Source organism: Agelaius phoeniceus, chromosome 2 (genome assembly GCF_051311805.1).
Source record: "Agelaius phoeniceus isolate bAgePho1 chromosome 2, bAgePho1.hap1, whole genome shotgun sequence".
In the NCBI taxonomy this organism is placed as follows: domain Eukaryota; kingdom Metazoa; phylum Chordata; class Aves; order Passeriformes; family Icteridae; genus Agelaius; species Agelaius phoeniceus.
This window is the reverse complement of record NC_135266.1, coordinates 87,314,989-87,333,412: the sequence shown is the minus strand read 5'-3', so window position 1 is coordinate 87,333,412 and position 18,424 is coordinate 87,314,989. Positions and strand designations below refer to the sequence as shown.

At 42.6% G+C, this 18,424-nt stretch overlaps 1 protein-coding gene across 11 annotated transcripts in view; it reads right to left on the bottom strand.

The window, feature by feature from the left end:
- The window catches only part of PAK1 (p21 (RAC1) activated kinase 1), a 98,929-nt gene that overhangs the window by 34,777 nt on the left and 45,728 nt on the right, over positions 1-18,424 (bottom strand). For 4 of the 11 annotated variants that reach the window (XM_077174099.1, XM_077174098.1, XM_077174101.1 and 1 more), the window contains exon 2: positions 10,215-10,293. The exons of 4 other annotated variants lie outside the window; for them this stretch is intronic. The gene's annotated coding sequence lies outside the window, so the exon portion shown is untranslated. Of the gene's footprint in view, positions 1-360; positions 857-10,198; positions 10,294-18,424 lie in introns of those variants that run through there. 3 more of the 11 variants (XM_077174103.1, XM_077174105.1, XM_077174102.1) reach the window with 2 other exon arrangements.

Below are 18,424 nucleotides of genomic sequence, written 5' to 3'. Positions count from 1 at the left end.
CCAGGAACACATGCTGTCACAAAAAAGGCAGCTGCAACACACTCTGAGGGAGGAAAGACCGATCACCGCATTTAGAGGTGATTAAAAAACCCTCAGAAACCCTAGCATGGAGCTGTCTCCCCAACCAGTTACTGCACATCTGAGCTCTGTGTAAACGTGCCAATTAAACCAAAAAAAGCCAAGGACCAGCAAAGCACCAGCCCAGACCTTGCATTTACATGTAAACTACAACAAACACAAAACAAAAATAACAACAAACAAACAACACAAAAACCCCAACAGACTAAATACGGGCTTGCATAAAGTTCAAATAAATAATTACAAAACAGCAATGTTTACTGATGTCTTTTTAGAACTTACCTGTTAGATCCCTGCAGGTGCTGCCAACACCTAAAGATGCAGATGAAATTGCTAAACTAAATGAAAGAATAATCTCTCAACATCAGTATAAACGTAGAAGAGAATGCATCCACTGCTACAGCACGAGTGGGTGGGTGGGTGGGTGTGAGGAGGGGAAAGGGAGACACTCTCATGGCAGATCGCCAACTACCAGTTGCAGTCTTGCTCCACTGCCAGCATTATTTCCATAGTGCCAGACATAAAGGATGACTGACCACTTACAACTCAACAGGAAAAGCTGGACAGTCCCATGGCTTGGAATTTTAAAAGCCGAAAGTCTGGACGGTCCTTTTAAAAAAAGCTTTTCATTCAATCCCAGCAGTTTGGGCTAAATGCAAGGTGGGATTCCCTAGCCCAGATTTTGCAGGAGGACGTGGACATCCCTGTAGTGGGCAGGAGAGCTGCAAAATCTCTCCCTGGGCAGATATCCATGCTAACCCATCCTACTGCACAGATACGCTTCTAAAGAAGAACAGACTAATTATAACCACTCGATTCCTAGCAACAGAGTTCTCCTTTCATTCAAGTTAAGGAAGCTTCTTTCTGTTTTGTTAGAAAGAATCAAAGCCCAATGTTCACCATCTTCCAGTGTGGGCCCATGCATGACCACTGTGACAGTAACCCAGGCACACTGAGGGTTTTAGAAGCACTGAGGCAGGTCAAGCCCTTTTCACCACATTAGGCTTGAATCCAAAACCACAGAGAGGCAATGCCAGCTTAAATTGCCGTGTTTAGACTTGGCTTCAGCTGTTGCACAAATAAATGGCTGTGTCAAACAATAACCACTTCACAATCAATGCCAGCTATGCCCAAGTACCTGGAACACGTGATGAACTCCCCTTAATTGTGCTCCAGTACTCAAACTTGGAGAACTGCAGAGATCAGCTCTGCCTGATCCCATCCCTGGGCAGCAGCCTCCTCATTTTCATCAAGCATTTACCTACTCCTAACATGCTTTTAAACAGCCCAAGAGAAATAAATTGCATCCATATTCAAGGAGGGAAAAAAATAAAATCCAAGCTGCAACAGAAAGAACCAAGAGTATAATTTTTAAAAGTTCTCAGCCCACAAATCATCCGCCTTATTTCCTCATCTCCAGAAGTGCTGCCTCCCCTCCCCCTACATGCCTGAACAAGCAAGTTGGCTGTTGCAGATGTCAGGACAGGCTCCCTTTTCCAGCACAGCACAGAGCAGCCTTGGCTCTGGTTCTGCTTTTGCTCACAGGAGGGCAGGGCTTCAACCACACAAGTCAAAGTAGTTGCTGGACTCAGAGCTTGCTAAGCAGGGTGGGAAAAATAAAGGCCTCTTATGTTAAAGCATATCCAAAACCCATACAAGCAGGTTTCCTGGAGGAAATCTGTGCTCCAGAGGAAATTACTAGAAGCAGCAAAAAGAGACTATATTAATGCACACAGTTAAAACCACCCCCACTACTCCTGCCTAAGTTACTTCGCTCAGAGTCCTAACTACACATTAGCAGCAACAGCAACTGAGAGCAGCTGAATCATTAATCATTATTCCATTCAAAAGTTTCCAATGCAGGAAGATGGACATGGGACACAGGGCTCAGAATTAAGCCCTGCTATCTCCTAATGTGGAATAATTCCCAGTGCAATGTATCCACACTTTAAATACATGTTAGCATTTGCAAAAACTGAACCTTTTTAAATCCAGAGATCTGTCACTTAGCAATGGGGGTGGGGGTAAGAAACATGTAAGAAAATGAGAACATTTTCAGATCAAGTCAACGACATCCCACAGGCACAGAGGACACTGCAATGCAGTGGTTAGCAAAAAGCCACAGGACATAAATAGATGAAAGTTTACATTAACCTGTAAAAGCTGAGTTTTTTCTCAAGTGAAGAAACACTGAGACACAGAGACCTGCAAGGAGGAAACCAATGTTCTTAAGAGCAAAACGCATTCAACTCTTTTGCTGCTGGGAAAGTAAAGAGCAAGAAGACAACCCAATTATCATTAGTGAATGAAACCACCCAAGACCCTCAATTAGACTGAGGGGAAAATGCCACAACAGTTCAGTGCTAATTGGAAATGCAAACATTTATCATCAGAGTAGTTCTTGCTCCTGTGTATAGCTCCATTGTGTTGACTGCAGCTAATGACAGTAGGAAACCCAGTGCTCCATAGTATTTATGTAATGACTGGCAAAGCTGTCACATTCCCTTAATTGCAAGCCAGGATTTTCATACTGGCAGTAGATTTCAATTAAATAAAATCACAAAGATTGGTTCAGTTTCATGTTGCTTTGTTAAAAGTTTTGGTTCTTCAAAGGTGGGAAAAGAGGAGAGAATGAATAGTTCTCCAAAGACAGGATAAGCTCTGCATCAAATATGAGGTTTTTGTAGAAAAACTGAATTTAGAGACAAGCACCATCAAATACCAAGTGCTGCAAGAGCTAATTTAATATCAGTGAAGACAAGCAATTTGAGAACTGCACATAAATCTGCTTCAGATTTACAATGATTACCCCTTCAAGTGCAATACATGAAATGCTCTATGAGCAGTTCACTTACAAGGCAAAATGAAAAAGCCTAAGGTGGCTTGTGGTTTCTCCCCTAATTAAACTGTCACAGTGGTCTTCTTTGCTGCAAGAACACCACCTCTGTGTTTATAATTATATGCTAGCAAAACTCCCTATTCTACCTGCTTTATGATTCTACAACATACAGGAGGGGCCACAGTGGCAAGGTCTCACATCCCTAGACTTCCTTACTTGTACCAAATGCACTGCAGAGCACTAACTAGTCCATTAAGAATCATCATCGTTTAATTTAATGAGCAGCAGTTTGTTTTTAGGAAGCACCATCAAGCCTTTTATCACATCATTTACTCAGATTCCAATCATACTTACTGTATGTCAGTAGAGAAAAGAAAGCTCTATAGGACTGGCACAAAGGAACTGCTGTTCCTGCAATATATTACAACCAAGTCTGCATTAGCGCTCAGTTAAATAAAGCCCATGAGCCAAGTGAACTATTTTTACTCCACTGAACAAAAGGAAATATAACAACATCATTTATTACAGTGGCAGGCCCGTTTTAAGGCACTATGTAATTAGGAGTAGGAGTTAATTGCAAGGCTAGATATAGCAGGCAAGGTTTTCCTCAACATCTTTGAGCAAAGATCTGTGCTTTTCTGGGGCACAGATCTCCTTACCCTCTGTTCTTGCTACAGTGACCTAAGCAGCTTTCAGCAGGATGCATGGATCTTCACTGCTACCTATTTAAAATTAATTTTTTTCTCAAGAAGCAGCAACACTGCAGCCATAAAACCCAACCCAGAGGAGACTGACTGAGCTCCCATTCACAGCCCTGTCAGCATCTGAAGCAAGTGACTTGCTAATTTCCATCCAATTCTCAGTGGACAAGCATCTACATCATACAATTAGTGACAATATGAACTGCACATTCAGCAGAACTGGGATTTCACTGATGGATGGATTACGATGGATTGCCAGTATGCATGTTTTATTCATCTCAAGACTGCTTTGTCAGGTTATAGTTTGCCCTTTGTGTAGTTAAAATGATAACAATCTTTTTATGGCCACTACTGGGCAGACGAGAATCTCTCTATAGACAATGTTGTACCTTTGCTAAGGGGTAGATAAAACTCAACTGATTTCCCAAATGAAGACAACAACCAAAGACAGATGCTCTAGGAAGTTGTATGAGTTAAGGCATTTTGTTCAGTACAGTATTCCCTCCCATTGCTTTAAGTCATCTTGCTCAAGTCCTACAGCTACTTGCTCCTAAGACCACCAGTATAAGAATTAGGAGAGCACAGCATGCAGCAAGTCCAGGTACAGTTTTCTGATCATCCTCCCCTAAATCCAGCAATTAAGAGTCAAGAATGTTTGCAGCAGGCTGCCATAGAGATATGGTACCTACCCACAACCCAAAGCTCTCTCAGTGTTTTGGCCACACAAACCCAGCACCCACCTCAGGTTACCTGACCACACTCCCTCTTCCTATCCAAGGCAAGAGAATATAAAAGGATACTTTAAATTCTGTAACTAGCACACCATAATTTCACCTCTCACCTCTACAGTAACAGCTCTGTTTGCTAAAAAACCTCAAGCTATAAACAGGGTTGTCAGTTTTGGAAACAGCTATTTCACAGCTCTCAAGAAATCCCAGCTTTGGTCCCTGAGCACACCCAGGAGCAATGCATGGAGATGCACTTCCCAAACCATTTTTTCCCCCTTCACTTTATGCCATTTACACTTGTCTCAAGGCAAGTGCTGCCTTCCTCTTTACTAACAATTCATACTCATATTGTGGCACAGCCTGCACTAACTCCATCTTTCCTGTTCTTATACTCATTGCAGAGGGATTCAGTGAAGTAAAATACATTTGCTGAGGGAAAGGAGATCCTTCAAATCAATCCACAACACAGCTTAAGTGAACTGTCTCCTTCGCAAGGATGAGGTTGCTTCTTCCACTCTTTCCCGTTGCTTCTTTTGGCGCAAGTTTTCAAGGAATCATAGAAAAGACTTGGTTTGGAAGGGCCCTTAAAAATCAACTAAGTCCAGCCCATGTGCAGCAATTCCTTCCAGCAGATCAAGTTGCTCAGGGCCCCATCCAACTTTGTGTTCCATTCCTGGTTATTCCTGCTGGTATTTGCAGGTGCTGATTCACAGCCTCCCAACGTATGCATGTTTGGCTGCTTTTATTTTTAAGAAAAATCTCTTCAGGCTGGAAATAACTCTTGTTTTCCTGTGAACATTCTTCAATGTACAGCTAGTTTTATCTGACGTGCTTAAATATTCTACATTGACAAAAGTTTTGTCAGTCTCTGCTACTCTATTAAAATGTTATAAAACAGACATCTAAACTTTTGGCCTTCTACTTTGTAAGGTCCATTTTAGCTTTGAAGTAAGAAGTTGGATTTGAGCCCAAGATATATTCTTTAAACTTACAGCATGGTTTGAATTTACATCCCACGCAGGTGAAACTTCCCCAAAGGGTTTCAATTTGTAAAGATAATTAAAAATCTGCAAAAAAGTAATGCTTTATTTCTGACAAAAATTAACCAATATATCTTAAATAGAAGTAGTCAAATCCCAGATCATGACATTTTAAAATGGGCTCTCAAAAAGTAGTCCTAAGCAAATAAGCCTGTAATTCTGCCATTTTAGTATCTTGTGTTGTCAGCAGACAGCTTCCATCTTAGATCTGAGATGATGTATTGTCCCAACCCCTGGTCCAATGGCTCCCAACCTTTTCTTCCCCACAGAGCATCTGGCTCTGGGTATTTCCGTGAAGATTCATTAACTGCTTCTTCCTCAAAGGCTGAGATTATTGGCATTTTTCTCAGACTACGTTTCTAACCATTTAAAAGACCTGTCAGGACAGAGAAATAAATACATACCGAAAAATAACAATTCATCAGTCTCTCTGTCAAGACATCACAGGTAAAGGGGAGGCCTAAGTTTTGGCTAATGCCTTTAAAGACCATTTTCTATACTGCATGCCTGTAAATCATTTACATAGCATTCCACACCCTCTTTTAATGCCAGTATCTCAAGGGAGAAGGTGGATTAGAATATTGATACCTTTAATTTAGGAGGCAGTTAGACCAACAACAACAAACCAGAGCTGTATGTATGCTCAAAACAATCTAGTTAGAACTCTATTTTAATTAAAAGTCAGTAAAACAATCCCATTATGCCAAGAATTGCTTTAGGCATGGTTCCAATCCAGCACATCTTTAGTATTTTACTTCCACACAGAGAAAGTGATTGAAGTAACACTGTAGACTACCAGAATGGTCCTTTCTGTACAGCAAACTCCTCTTCCAGTGAGATAGCTTGGGAAGATACAGAAATAAATGTTCCGATGTCAGTCAGCCACTTGGTAAGCCACTTAATAAAAGAAACCTGCTAAAATAAAAGCAGCCTACATCTCAGGCCACTGTAGAAGAAGGCAATTCTCCATTTTGTGCCACTCTGGTGAGACCCTGCCTGGAGTCTGCATCCCACTCTGGGGACCTCAGTGTTAGAGGGATGTGGACCTGCTGGAAAAAAACTGGAAGAGACCAGAAAGGCAGTCAGAGGGCCCAGAGCACCTCTGCTATGCAGACAGGCTCAGAGACGTGGGATTGTTCAGCCTGGAGAAGAGAAAGCTCCACAGAGATTTTAGAGCACCTTCCAGTACCTGAAGGGGCTACAATAGAGCTGGAGAGGGACTTTGAACTGGGGCATGGAGTTACAGGACAAGGGGGAATGGCCATAAGACAGAGAGCAGGTTTAGATCAGATACTAGGAAGAAATTCTTTCCTGTGATGGTGCTGAGGCACTGAAACAGGCTGCCCATGAAGCTGTGGATATCACATCCTTGGAAGTCTTCAAGGCCAGGTTGGATGGGGCTTTGAGCAATCTGGCACAGTAGAGGGCAGTCCCCAAGGCAAGGGGCTGAAACTGGATGATCATTGGGGTTCCTTCCAACACAAACAATTCTGGGAGTCTGTGAAATCCAGTTTCCCCAGTCTCGATCCCACTACCTGCAAACCTCACCTCAAAGGGCACCTAATTCCTCATATATTCCCCTTTTGCCTCCTTTGTCAAAAAGTAAAGTGCACCTCTGCTACAGATGCACAATTTACATGCTCTTGTTTTTAAAAAACAGGGAAAATAAATATTTCCAATAGTATCTTTCATTTCTGGATTTGCTCTTAGATGGTCTGTGGGGTCCTGCTGCATAACAAGCATTTTATCCATGGCAAAGACCAGCAGCACAGCTGCCAGAGCGAGTGACCAGCCTGCATCACTGAACTGGGGAAGGGGGCAGAAGGAGCAGGGCAGAGGTCTGTCCTACAGAAGAGAGTGTGGATGTATAAACATGTATATCCACACACATTGATGTGTGCATGTGTGTATGTAACTTGCACCACCCGAGTTAACTCACTTCTTTGTTTACTCCCAGACAGTGAGTATGCATCATGTGATATGACCATTTATAAAACATAGTTATCCTCAAGTGACAAAGTACTGAAAAGAAACACATTTGTGGAAAGTTATGAAGTACCACAGACTGCTCTAAAATAATATAATTTGGTATTGTGCATTGCCCAGTTATTTCTGTAAGCATTTGTACACTGGATCTTGTTTCTATTATGTGGAATCTATATTAAATTATAAAATAAATAAACTTATTCCCCAGAGGCACGTAAACAAGGCTGTTGCTCAGATCCATGCTGCCCTAATGCACATCAACCAGTACTACCCACAGTACTGAAATACACTTGGGAATTAAATGAGGGGAAAAAAAAGAAAAAAAACAAAGACAGTTCTTAAGGCCATTTTCTCTTCCAAGACACTTGTGGGAGGGAGAGCCCAGGAGCTTAGCAAAGGTTAACCTCACCTATTCCCTCCAGGCCTGTGCTGAAGAAAGAAGAGATTCAAGGTCTTGCAATTCCAGAAATAGAAAACTTCCTTTGCAGACATTTTATTCTACCAGATCAACACACAGCAGACAGTGGTGAGTCCCCAGACATCATCTTCACCACTCCTTATCCTGCAGAGCCTTCCAGTCTGCCAAACTCAACCTTTCAATGCCTCTGCCTTCTTGGGAAGTAGAGAAGATGTTGTCAAGAGACAACAGTAATAAAGTTCCTGAACCACCTGGACTATTGTCATATTATTTATTTTTAGCATTTGAGTGTGGAAGCCCAAGGAACTGATGGGTAGAACCAGGTTTTGTTCATCTTGGTGTTTTGTACTAAGACTAAACTTCATGAAAAGCCCTCTTTCCTCTCCAAATATCACTGGGAAATAAGGTAGGATGGTTTTGGGGTTGTGAATGTGTCCATGATTATGAAGAACGGGGGAGGTTTTTCTTATTACAGGCTTTGCAAAGCCTTAAATTTTGAGAAACTCTGCCTGAAGAGACAAAAGCACAATTCTTGCTGCCAGGACAGGGGGGTAGCCCCAGAGTAGTCTCCATGAATGCGTAACAGAGATGGGCAAAAGACCCTTACACTCCAAAACAAAATCATTACAAAGCAGCAAGCTCTTAGACCTGAGAAATTGTAACAGGACACAGTCAGGAAGCCAGAGGACGTTGGCTTTGCATGCCTGCAGGATTAAGCACAGCCATCCAACACCATGCCACAGTCCTGCAGGATCAGGATCCCCACTGGGCTGCAGCCTGGAGGTCACTAGAGCCAAAGCCCATCCCACCTACACACACAACCCCAGCACAGAATATTGCATCACAAGTCCACAGGACCATATGGCTAGAGCACCTCTGAAGGTGCAATCAGGCAGCCCTGAGAGTAGCAAGCTGGCAGAAGAGGTAATATTTGCTCTGAACCTTTTCTGTATCATTAGTGCTCGTGCTAATTACGCTAACCAACAGCAACAGTCACTCTGATGGGAGGGCTGAACAGAAGTGACACAGCTGTCAAATCCATTTAGAGAACTAAAGCCTTAAAAGTTCGTCCTTTTGGGGGCAGAACAGAATCCATACAGCAAGATGCAGAGGATTGCAGCTTTTTTAGGGCAGAAAGTTTCAGAGAGCAAGTACAGCCGAGGCAGACGTTAAAAAACCAAGCCTGTTTGCCTGTTTCTCAGGGGGATTTAAACAGCAGGTGAGTGGAGCTGGTCTGTGGGACATGACCCTTTCTTATTTCAGCTATTTAGATGCAAATTGTTCCCCCTCCCTCCCCCTCTCAACACCATCTGTTAGCCCAGAGGTTTAGACGTGCCTAGGATGTAGGTTTTGGGGGAGGGGATATAGATAAAGCATTCAGAGAATTTTGGTTAATGCCTCTATTTCCTCTAGGGCACAGTTTTGGAGAGAAAAAGAAAAATCACTTTGCAATATTATAAAATAACAGTGGGATTTTTCCCTCATTCTACTGCACTTTTTTTATTGACCCCATGGATTTCCTGCCCTAGAAAGCATTCCTTGTCCAGCTTTTGGCCAACAAGCCACATTATATAGTGACATTTATAGCAGGTTGCTATGGTGCTAGCAAAGGGCAAGAGCTGGTATTGCATGAAGTATCAGAGATTCAAGGAATGAAAGTCCTAAATAATAATAATGAAGTCCTTTACTACAAGGCACAGCATTTAATGTTCTGTTAGTGCTAGTGAAGCTGCCTCATCGCTGTCTGACTTTCCCAAGTGAACAGCAATGTACTTTCTAGAACTGTTGAGAGATTTGATTCATTACATGCTTCACCCAGGGCTCTGAATTCTTTATAAAGGAAAGATTATGGGTGGCAGCAGAAAGTCAATTTTTAGGAATTTTGAAGATGATACAGCATAGGAAATGGTGGCTAACAGACCAGGCAGGCCACTCAGAGGGATGTGGACAGGCTGCAGAAATGGGCCAACACCAACCTGTGCAGTTCAACAAGGGAAAATGCAAAGCCCTGCTGCTCAGGAACACAGACTGGGAGCCAACAGGCAGAAAGGAAGCAGAAAAAGCAGAGAAAGGCCTGAGATTCCTGGTGGACATCAAGTGTGCCATGAGCCTCCAAACCATATTTGTAGCAAAGAAGTTCAACAGCATGTGGGCTGCATTACGAAAAACAACTTCCAGTAGGTCAAGGAAGGGGATTCTTCCCCTCTGCTCAGGGCTGGTGAGACAAATCTGGAGTGCTGGGACAAGTCCTTCCCTCCCCAGTACAACAGAGATGTGGACATACTGCTGAGAGTCTAGCAAAAGGTCCACGAAGACAATTAAGGGACTGGAGTATCTGGCATATAAAGAGAGGCTGAAGGAGCTGGGACTCTTCAGCCTGGAGAAGAAAAAGTTCAGAGGGGTCTTACCAATGTGCATAAATACCTGATGGAGATGTAAAGAAGATGAAACCAGGCTCCTCTTAGTGGTATCCAGCAACAGGACAAGAGTCAGCAGGCACAAACTGAAACACAGGAAATTCCATTTAAATGTAAGAACAAACCCCACAACAAAACCACACTTTTTTTTCTGGGTGGGGATGAGGGGAGATGGACACAAAACCAGAGAACTCAGAAAACCACATGTTGCTCAGGAAGATAATGGGAATCTCTATCCTTGGGCATGCTCAAAACCCCACTGGACATGCCACTGAGCCGTTTCAGCTGCCACTACATTAGATGGGGAATTGGACTAGACTATCCACACAGAGGTTCCTGTCAACCTACAATTCTGCAATGACAAGCCACACAAACTGACAGGAAGGCTTTAAAGGAGAGAGACACACAACATCATTCAGACTACTTGTCTGAAGCACGTTTTTACTCCTCAGTATCCAAGGCCCCAGTTTAGTGATGAAGACAAATTAGAAGTGGTTGTGACAACCTTGAGCAGAAAACCAGCAGAAGAGCTGGGATCAGTACCATAACACCCTCATTATGAATTTTAGTGTGTGGAGTACAGTTCCAGTACTAGGGAGATGCCAGCTCTTGTCCCAGCTCTCACAGACCTCATTTGTGATCTTGGAGGCACAAGAGGGGGAGAAAGCCAAAGTACTTCTTGTCTGCTTGGCCCTCCTCCTACCACTCAATCAAGTCTTTAAAGGAAAGGCAATTCAGGTAGTTAGAGAGCACACAGCATGAGATGAAACCCTTCCAGGTGCTTCTGCAACTTCAGTTAGCACAAGAAACATATTCTCAGGAAGAGAAAAAAAGGAAAAAGAGAGCTGTGTACACAATCCAGAGGGTGAATGCAGAGGTAAAGCGGGGCATGGAAGGATTTGAAAATGCTTCTTCCCCCTTGGAGTCCAAGTGATGGGACAGAAGAGCCCTCCTGAGCTTGAAATATGAATAGCCAATGACCACCTAAGGGGAAATGGGCAAGAAAAACAATACAGTGTGGGCTTCAGAGCCTCACTAGCAACTGAGCAAGTTATTGGGGTACCCTTACATAATATTTGAGGCTGACATCAAGTTGGGTTCAGTCAGACTTTCATTTTGATGCTCCACTGAGATGTAGGAAAGAAGCTCTTCAGCTGGGAAGACCTGCCAGCCAAGGTTTGCACAGCAACATTTTCTGGAGGGATTTAGGCCTTTTTCTTTTCTTACTGTTTGAATATTGTTTGATTTTATTAAGCATTGCCAACACAAACACAACATCTTCCCTCTTTTTTCCATAGAGAGACAAAGCCAGAACAACTTATGATCTCAACCACTTGGTGATAGTCAGGAACTCCAGGTACCTACTTTCAGACTCTTGACTTCTAAAATACATTTAATTCAATTTTGCTGGAAAGCAATATAGTGACAAAAGTTGCAGGGATTTCATAGAAACATTATCCTAAAAAAATAAAAATCATTTATCTGAGCAAACAATTTCAATAAATTTATGCTGGTAATTTGAAAGAATTTAAATTTTTCCATTTAAAATACATGGGGTTATATATTCTCTATTTATGAAAAGTAGAGTTTTCAGAACATCAGTGTTTCCCCTATGGAATTAGTGTCTTCTTCATGCACTGCTCTACGTCACCAGCTAATTTCTGTTTCCAGATCTCTGGCATTTCACCAGCACTACTGAGAATCTAAAGAACAGTTACTGGAAATGTTTTTGGTTAACCAACTTCTTGTTCACAAATCTCAGCACATGTACAAACTTTAAGGGCTGCAATCCTGCAGTTTGATCTCTAGTACAAGACAGAGGCATCAAGTCTCAGTCTCCTTGATTTTTAAAGGACAGAAAGGTCATCTGTAATAGCGGGGGGTACTTGGCCTTAATGCCAGCAAGCCACCCACTGAAAACAGTGGGAGTTTAGCCCAAATTAGGATTTCAGGATTTATCCCTGTAACACTTCCCACACAGTACTACCTGACAGCTTCTGAAAACTGGCAAAATGTGAGGGACATGGCAACACCATCCCAGATGAGGTTTCCAAGGGTGTGTTTTGTAACAATTGAATTCAACCAACACCAGTCTGCACATACACATATTCTCACAACTCCAAAGGGCTTTAGCATGCTGAATTTAAAAGCACAGTGGCTAAAACCACCTCTCTGACAGCTGTTCAATGCCAAATAAACCACACTTTAAAACAGCCCCAACCACAAAGTAGTTGTATCCAGGGTATCATTTAACTTGTGCAATAATACCCCCACCTTCAGAAGCTTTTCTAGAACTTTTTTCTAGCACCCAAATCCCTATCTTTTCCCACCCAATGCCTCCAGAACTGCCCTAAAATAGCTACTGCCATCCCCAACACAACCTGGGACAAGGTGGACAGGTTTACAGCCAGGAGGCACTGAGGGCTGAGAGGCCAGTTTCTGCCCACACAGTGCCTTTGAACCCAAATCTAATGGTATTGATGCTCAGAAAACCAGTTTACCACTGGCTGATGAACTTTCCCATCCCTTCCCACTCTTAACTAAGCAAATATTGACCAGGTAAGTATGTGCCAGAGCTGAGTGCCTCTCCTGAGGGAAACATGTCTATGAGCCCTGTTCAATCCAATCTGGCCTTGATCCCTCAGGGATCAAGGGAACTCAGGTATTCCAGGGAGCTGAGGAACTCAGGTATTCCAGGGGCCAAAGGCTTTGTACAGTACCGCTGCTCTGAATGGGGGGCCTGGGTCCTGCCCAAACCAAAGCCCCTGGTTTTACAGACAACAGCATAGGGTCTGTAGCATCTAATTTTTAAAAAGATCCTTTATTTGGATCCTTGGAGGCAGCAGGGCTTTGCACAAGACAGGGTCAACAACTATGGTGCAAGTCAGGTCGCATCCTTGTAAATAACCAATGCAACAACTGGGATACAACAGGGAAGAGGAACAGCCTCTTTAGCTACCACAGCATCTCCCTGACAGCAACCAACAGAAAATAACCCAAACAAATGATAAAAATAAAAAAAAAGTTTAAAAGACAGTCAAGGACAGTGGGCTTTCAGAGAATGAAACATGAGCTATTTTGAAGCAAGAGCACAACTAAGTAGACATACTGCTGAAGAAACAAGACAGGTACCACTCTAAAAGCAGCAATTAGTTAGCAAATGACAGAAGACTTCCACAGCAGGTATTCTGCTATGCTTGCATTTTTCCCTGAAACTAGTCATTTTAAGAGGATCCAAACGCAGGAGAAGGAAAGAAGCCTGACTCAAAGAATAAAAAAACTATCAAATCAAATAGCAAAAACAAAAAAAAATCCCATAGTTGTCATGCTTATGACTTACATTCTCTAGACAGGAAAACTTTGGAGGAACAAAAGCCTCTCTGCCCTTCACTTCACAAACCTTTGATATCATAATCACATTTTTAAAATATTGCCTTCTTGAATGATGCAGATTAAAAGGCCTAAGTAATTCTCTGCCATACTATTGAAAACCACACACCAGCATGAAGCAGCATTTATCTCGTGCAAGGCCATTAAACTATTACTTACAGTGCAATAAATTGTATCCACACAGATACCACTGTCACTGCTGAGCACAAAACTGAGGAAATCCCTCGTCCCTGGCTCCTGGGGTTTGAGTGAGAGAGGTTGAATTGCTCCTGCTTGGAGCAAGGTTTTGTCCTGCAGAAACGCTGCAGTATCTCACCTTACACAGCAATTGTCCTGTAATTATCATGCACACTTTATAGTCAGTGAAACAAAAGGGAACTTTCATTTCAAAAGTAGTTTTTAAGGCAAAAACAGAGGAAAGCTTTTCAAATGATGAGAGGGAAAGGACAAGGAGAGAAGATTGTGCATTTTTATGGGTCAGTAAAGCAGTGCTGAAACAACTGTGGCAGAGGATGGTCACGGGAGTCCAGGTTTCATTTGCCACACCAAAAGTGGGTTTATTTTCCCAGAGTTAATGCACTTGTCAACCACTCAGACACAGCCTCAAACAAGAAGGCAGCCTGACAAGACAGAACAAGACACCCAGCTGGCTCCACAGTCTAGACAAAAACTTGCTTCTCTGAAGATTTTCTATTTTCCCTTCCTCTTCCAGAGTTAAAATTGGAATGGTATCAGTTCCTTTCCCAAATGGAAAGTCCTCTGAGAGCAAAGCAGATTTTGAAGCTTTCTAGCAACTACACAGATCAGGCCGCCAGAGCTTGCTGCTTACATGTCTGTGTGCTCAGGGCATCTGCAGGGTACTCTTGGGATCAGAGCAGAGCTACAGTTGGATGCTCTCCAGAGGTATTTTGGGAGAACAGAATCAAATTGCCACACAAACGTAATTGCCAAGTTTCCGTCTACTGTTTCAGCAATTTGTTTGACACGTTTAATTTCAGAGGAGAGAGTGGTAGAGTAATATGTTGTTTTTATTAATATGCCCAAATTCCTTAACACAGCATTCATATCTTTGGTATGGTGCAGGACTCTTTCAAGCTCTGCTTTTGATAACAGAAAGCATTACAAATTCTTCATGCCGCCTGGAAAAAATATTTGGATAGACTGAGTTTAGGGCAGTCATTGAGAAAGGTGCAAAACAATATTCTTAAATTGCCTATTTAAACTACCTATCAAAATCTACAAGTCTGGAGCAGAGAATTTTGATCCTCTGCTTTCTTTTCAGTAGTCCATTCAGAAAGCCAACCTTCCAGACACCTGTTGAACATCTGGTCACTTATTTACCTGATGCTGTCAATTCCTGTGGCCCACACAGAGCTAAGTCATTTCCCTGCAGAACTGAAGAAAGTTCAAATTCTGACCCCTTTTGAAAAGCCTGTCCAAGATCAGCATGTTTCTATGCTCCCATCACCAACTCATTGTCCATCCAGCTCTTGCCTGTTGCACCTCTCCATTCCAAGCCTACAGACATCTCACAGCATCCCAAAGAATACACTGAGATCATCTGAAAGCATCAATATGCATTTGGATCATCTATCTGTTAAACCCACAAGACATCCACTGTCAGAAGATTCATAGAGTCAGTGTTTTCACCGTTTCTTTTTAAAAATATTTCAGTCCCAATTCCCACAGAACCAGAATGTCACCTGAAGAGGACTGCTTGCCTTCAGAGCTACCCAAGAATTCCGGTTTTCAAGCAAAGCTGAGCTATCAAAAAGCCAAGTTGCTTACACATCTAGTTTCCATTATAGAGAAGAAGTACAACATTGTCTGTTACACTCTGCACATGTAAAACTGTTCCTCTTCTTCAACATTTCAGAGCAAAGAAGTCAGTAAATTTTTAATCTACAAAGGGAGAAGAGATTACAGACCTAAAAAAATTACAAAAGCCATGTCGTTCTGTTATGCTGTTCACAAGAAATGAGTTCTACCTTCAGGAGTCTGTCATTTGGATTATTAATTTTTTTAAATGTGAAAGGGCTGTATCCCAACACTGACTTTCCAGCCTAAGAGCATTTTGGTCTGAAGATGATTGACCATAGCAAAAAAATCAAGCTAAAGGGTGCAGGAAGTGGCTTCAGACCTTTTTAGCAGGTATATGATTTCAAGCACCAGTTTGATATTAGGTTGAACATCCAACAGCACAAGAAGCACCAACTCTAAGCCAAAGATAGGCAAGTCCCAGCTTACAGTTGTATAGAGGCAACAAAAAACCATTCTTCCTCTCTGGCAGAATTCAGAATTTCCCTCTGGCTGTCCTGGACTGCCAAGACCCCTGCCAGGGGTCTAAGAGACCCTGGCACAGAGCCCAAAATGCCTGTGGTTTTGATTGTGACCCATGGAGCAAGTTACCAACCTTAGATGAAGATCTGCAAGCCATGACAGTTTAAGGAGAATGATAGTGAATTTATGATGGGGTGAAAAATAGATTTTTGGGGTTTTTAGAATGGGGGTTCAGGACACAAGATGGAGGAATCTGGGCATGTCCAGCCTTTCTCCTTCTTCTTGGCCTCCATCTTCTGCTGTGATGTTGGCACTTTTAGATTGGTTTAGAGTAGAAGCTCACTGTCTAATATAGGTGATAGGTATTGGAAAGTAGTTGTAAATATTGTACATGTAGTTTTTAGTATAAGACAACACCGCCCTGGGGCAGGCAGAGTGCCTCTGACTGTCTTGCTGAGCGGACTTCAGCTGGACAGGAGAAAGAATTTTACAGATAAGATATAATAAACAACCTTGAGAACTGAAGAGTTCTGACTCCTTCTTCGAGCGCCAGGCTGAGCAAAGAGACTTTCTAATGTATCTCAGGGTCACTCTGACCAGCTAAAGTCCCGAGAGCTCTCCAGCTATCTGAAGGTCTCTCCTTGAATCCTTATAGAAGGGCATTTTTCCTGTTCTATTCCACTTTACATGGGATTCCATGTAAGTAGAAATTCCACCTTTCACATTACTTTTTGGCATAATCTTCACACAGAAAGATAGATTTTAAAGAGAGCTTGAGCTTGTAAAAATTGGACCTTTCTACTCCACAAGTTAGACAAAGTGTTCCAAAATCATACTCTGTGTAGTAACAGTAATTAACATTTTACCAGTTTCCTCAGAGTTTACCAGTTTCCCCCTCTGCAGAGCCTATGAAAATCATGTAACTTTTCAAGTCACGAACACCACTGGCCCCATCAGCCTCACAGACTCAAGAGTGGTTTTACAATAAGTGGGTCACACTTCTGCAGGCAATTTTCAACTCCTGAGCAAGAACAAGGCTATCCAGAGCTGTGACAATGCAAAAGTGACAAGCAGCACTTGAGCACAATCTGGTCAACAGTTACTGCTTGGAGATCCCATGAGAGCTCCACTAGTGATATCAGAGGAAATACTTTTGCAGAAATCCTCTCACAGGCACAAAGGTGGAGAAAGAAACAGCATAAAGCTCTCAAGCAGTACTTTGCTCTTGTACTAATGAGAGAAACCCACAGCAGCACAGACTTCAGCATAAGCCACTCATGAACACTGTGGTCTTTCAGTACCCAAATACTGTCTACAAGAAATGTGCAGGGGAACTGTTTACAAGGGCATGTAGTGATAAGAGAAGAGGAAAAGGCTTCAAACTGACAGAAGGCAGAAGGTTTTGATTTTATATTAGGAAGAAATTATCTGCTGTGAGAGTGGTGAGACAGATTGCCCAGAGAGGCTGTGGATAGCCCATCCTTAGGAGTGTTCAAGGCCAGGCTGGATGGGGCTTTGAGCAACCTGGTCTAGAAAGGTTTTCCTGACCTTTCTAGAAGGAAGGGGGCTGGAATGAGGAGATCTTTGAGGTTCCTTCCCACTCAAACCATTCTATGACAGATACGCTGGCTCCAGGCAGCCTGACCTGGCTAAGCCGTGACACTGTCCATGCTCCAAATACACCTCCAACAGCAGTGAAGACTGAGCTACAAAGACAAGCACAAAGCCAGGTGACACAGATTTCAACGTGATAACACAGTTTCAACAGACATTCAAGCACAGCCTCAGTCTCCTCTAAAACTGAAAGGTTTCAGTGAGATAACCCAAATCTACACAAAGCCTTGAGTCATTTGCTGGGTCAAGATCCAGCTGATTCCAAGAATCTGTATGCAGGCTGCTTACCCAGAAATTAACCTACTGCCTCAGAAAGTGTTTCTTAATTTAGAAGAGTGATTACTTACAGCACCTGCTGCTAGCCTTGCAGCCCCATACGCCAGCTTCTCCAAAATGAATGCAAAGTCTTCTAAAATTATTTACATAAGTCATTAAGGAAAGAACTAAAAAAACTGTGCTAAATGTAAAACATAACAATCAGCTGGGTTATCAGCAGCAATTGAAACTGTAATTTCCAAAGTAAATAGTGTGAGTTAAGGCAGTTTGAGCTGAATTTGCACAGCCAGTCCTTGTGGCAGAGCCCCTTCCTGAGCCGGGAATAAACAGCAAACACTGCACAGGAGACACCAAATTCTGTATGTACATAGCACACCACCTCAGCAGCGGCCCCACACAACACAAGAACCTTTGCAAAAGAGGTGTCCTAGCTTTAAAGCCACATTATCTGAAGGCTTTAAATCTAAAGCCAAACCCACAATAGCTTTGTCACACAAGCAAAGAGCCTCTAGCAGTAGCTGATGACTGAGGTCAGCAGGCAATGGAGAGAGGGAAAGAAGAGAAGAAAGGAGGACCAAAGAGCAGCTTGATTCCCAAGCCTTAGCTCTCCTCTAGAAGTTTCTGTTCACATCTACAGATAGAGACTCTAAATAAGTA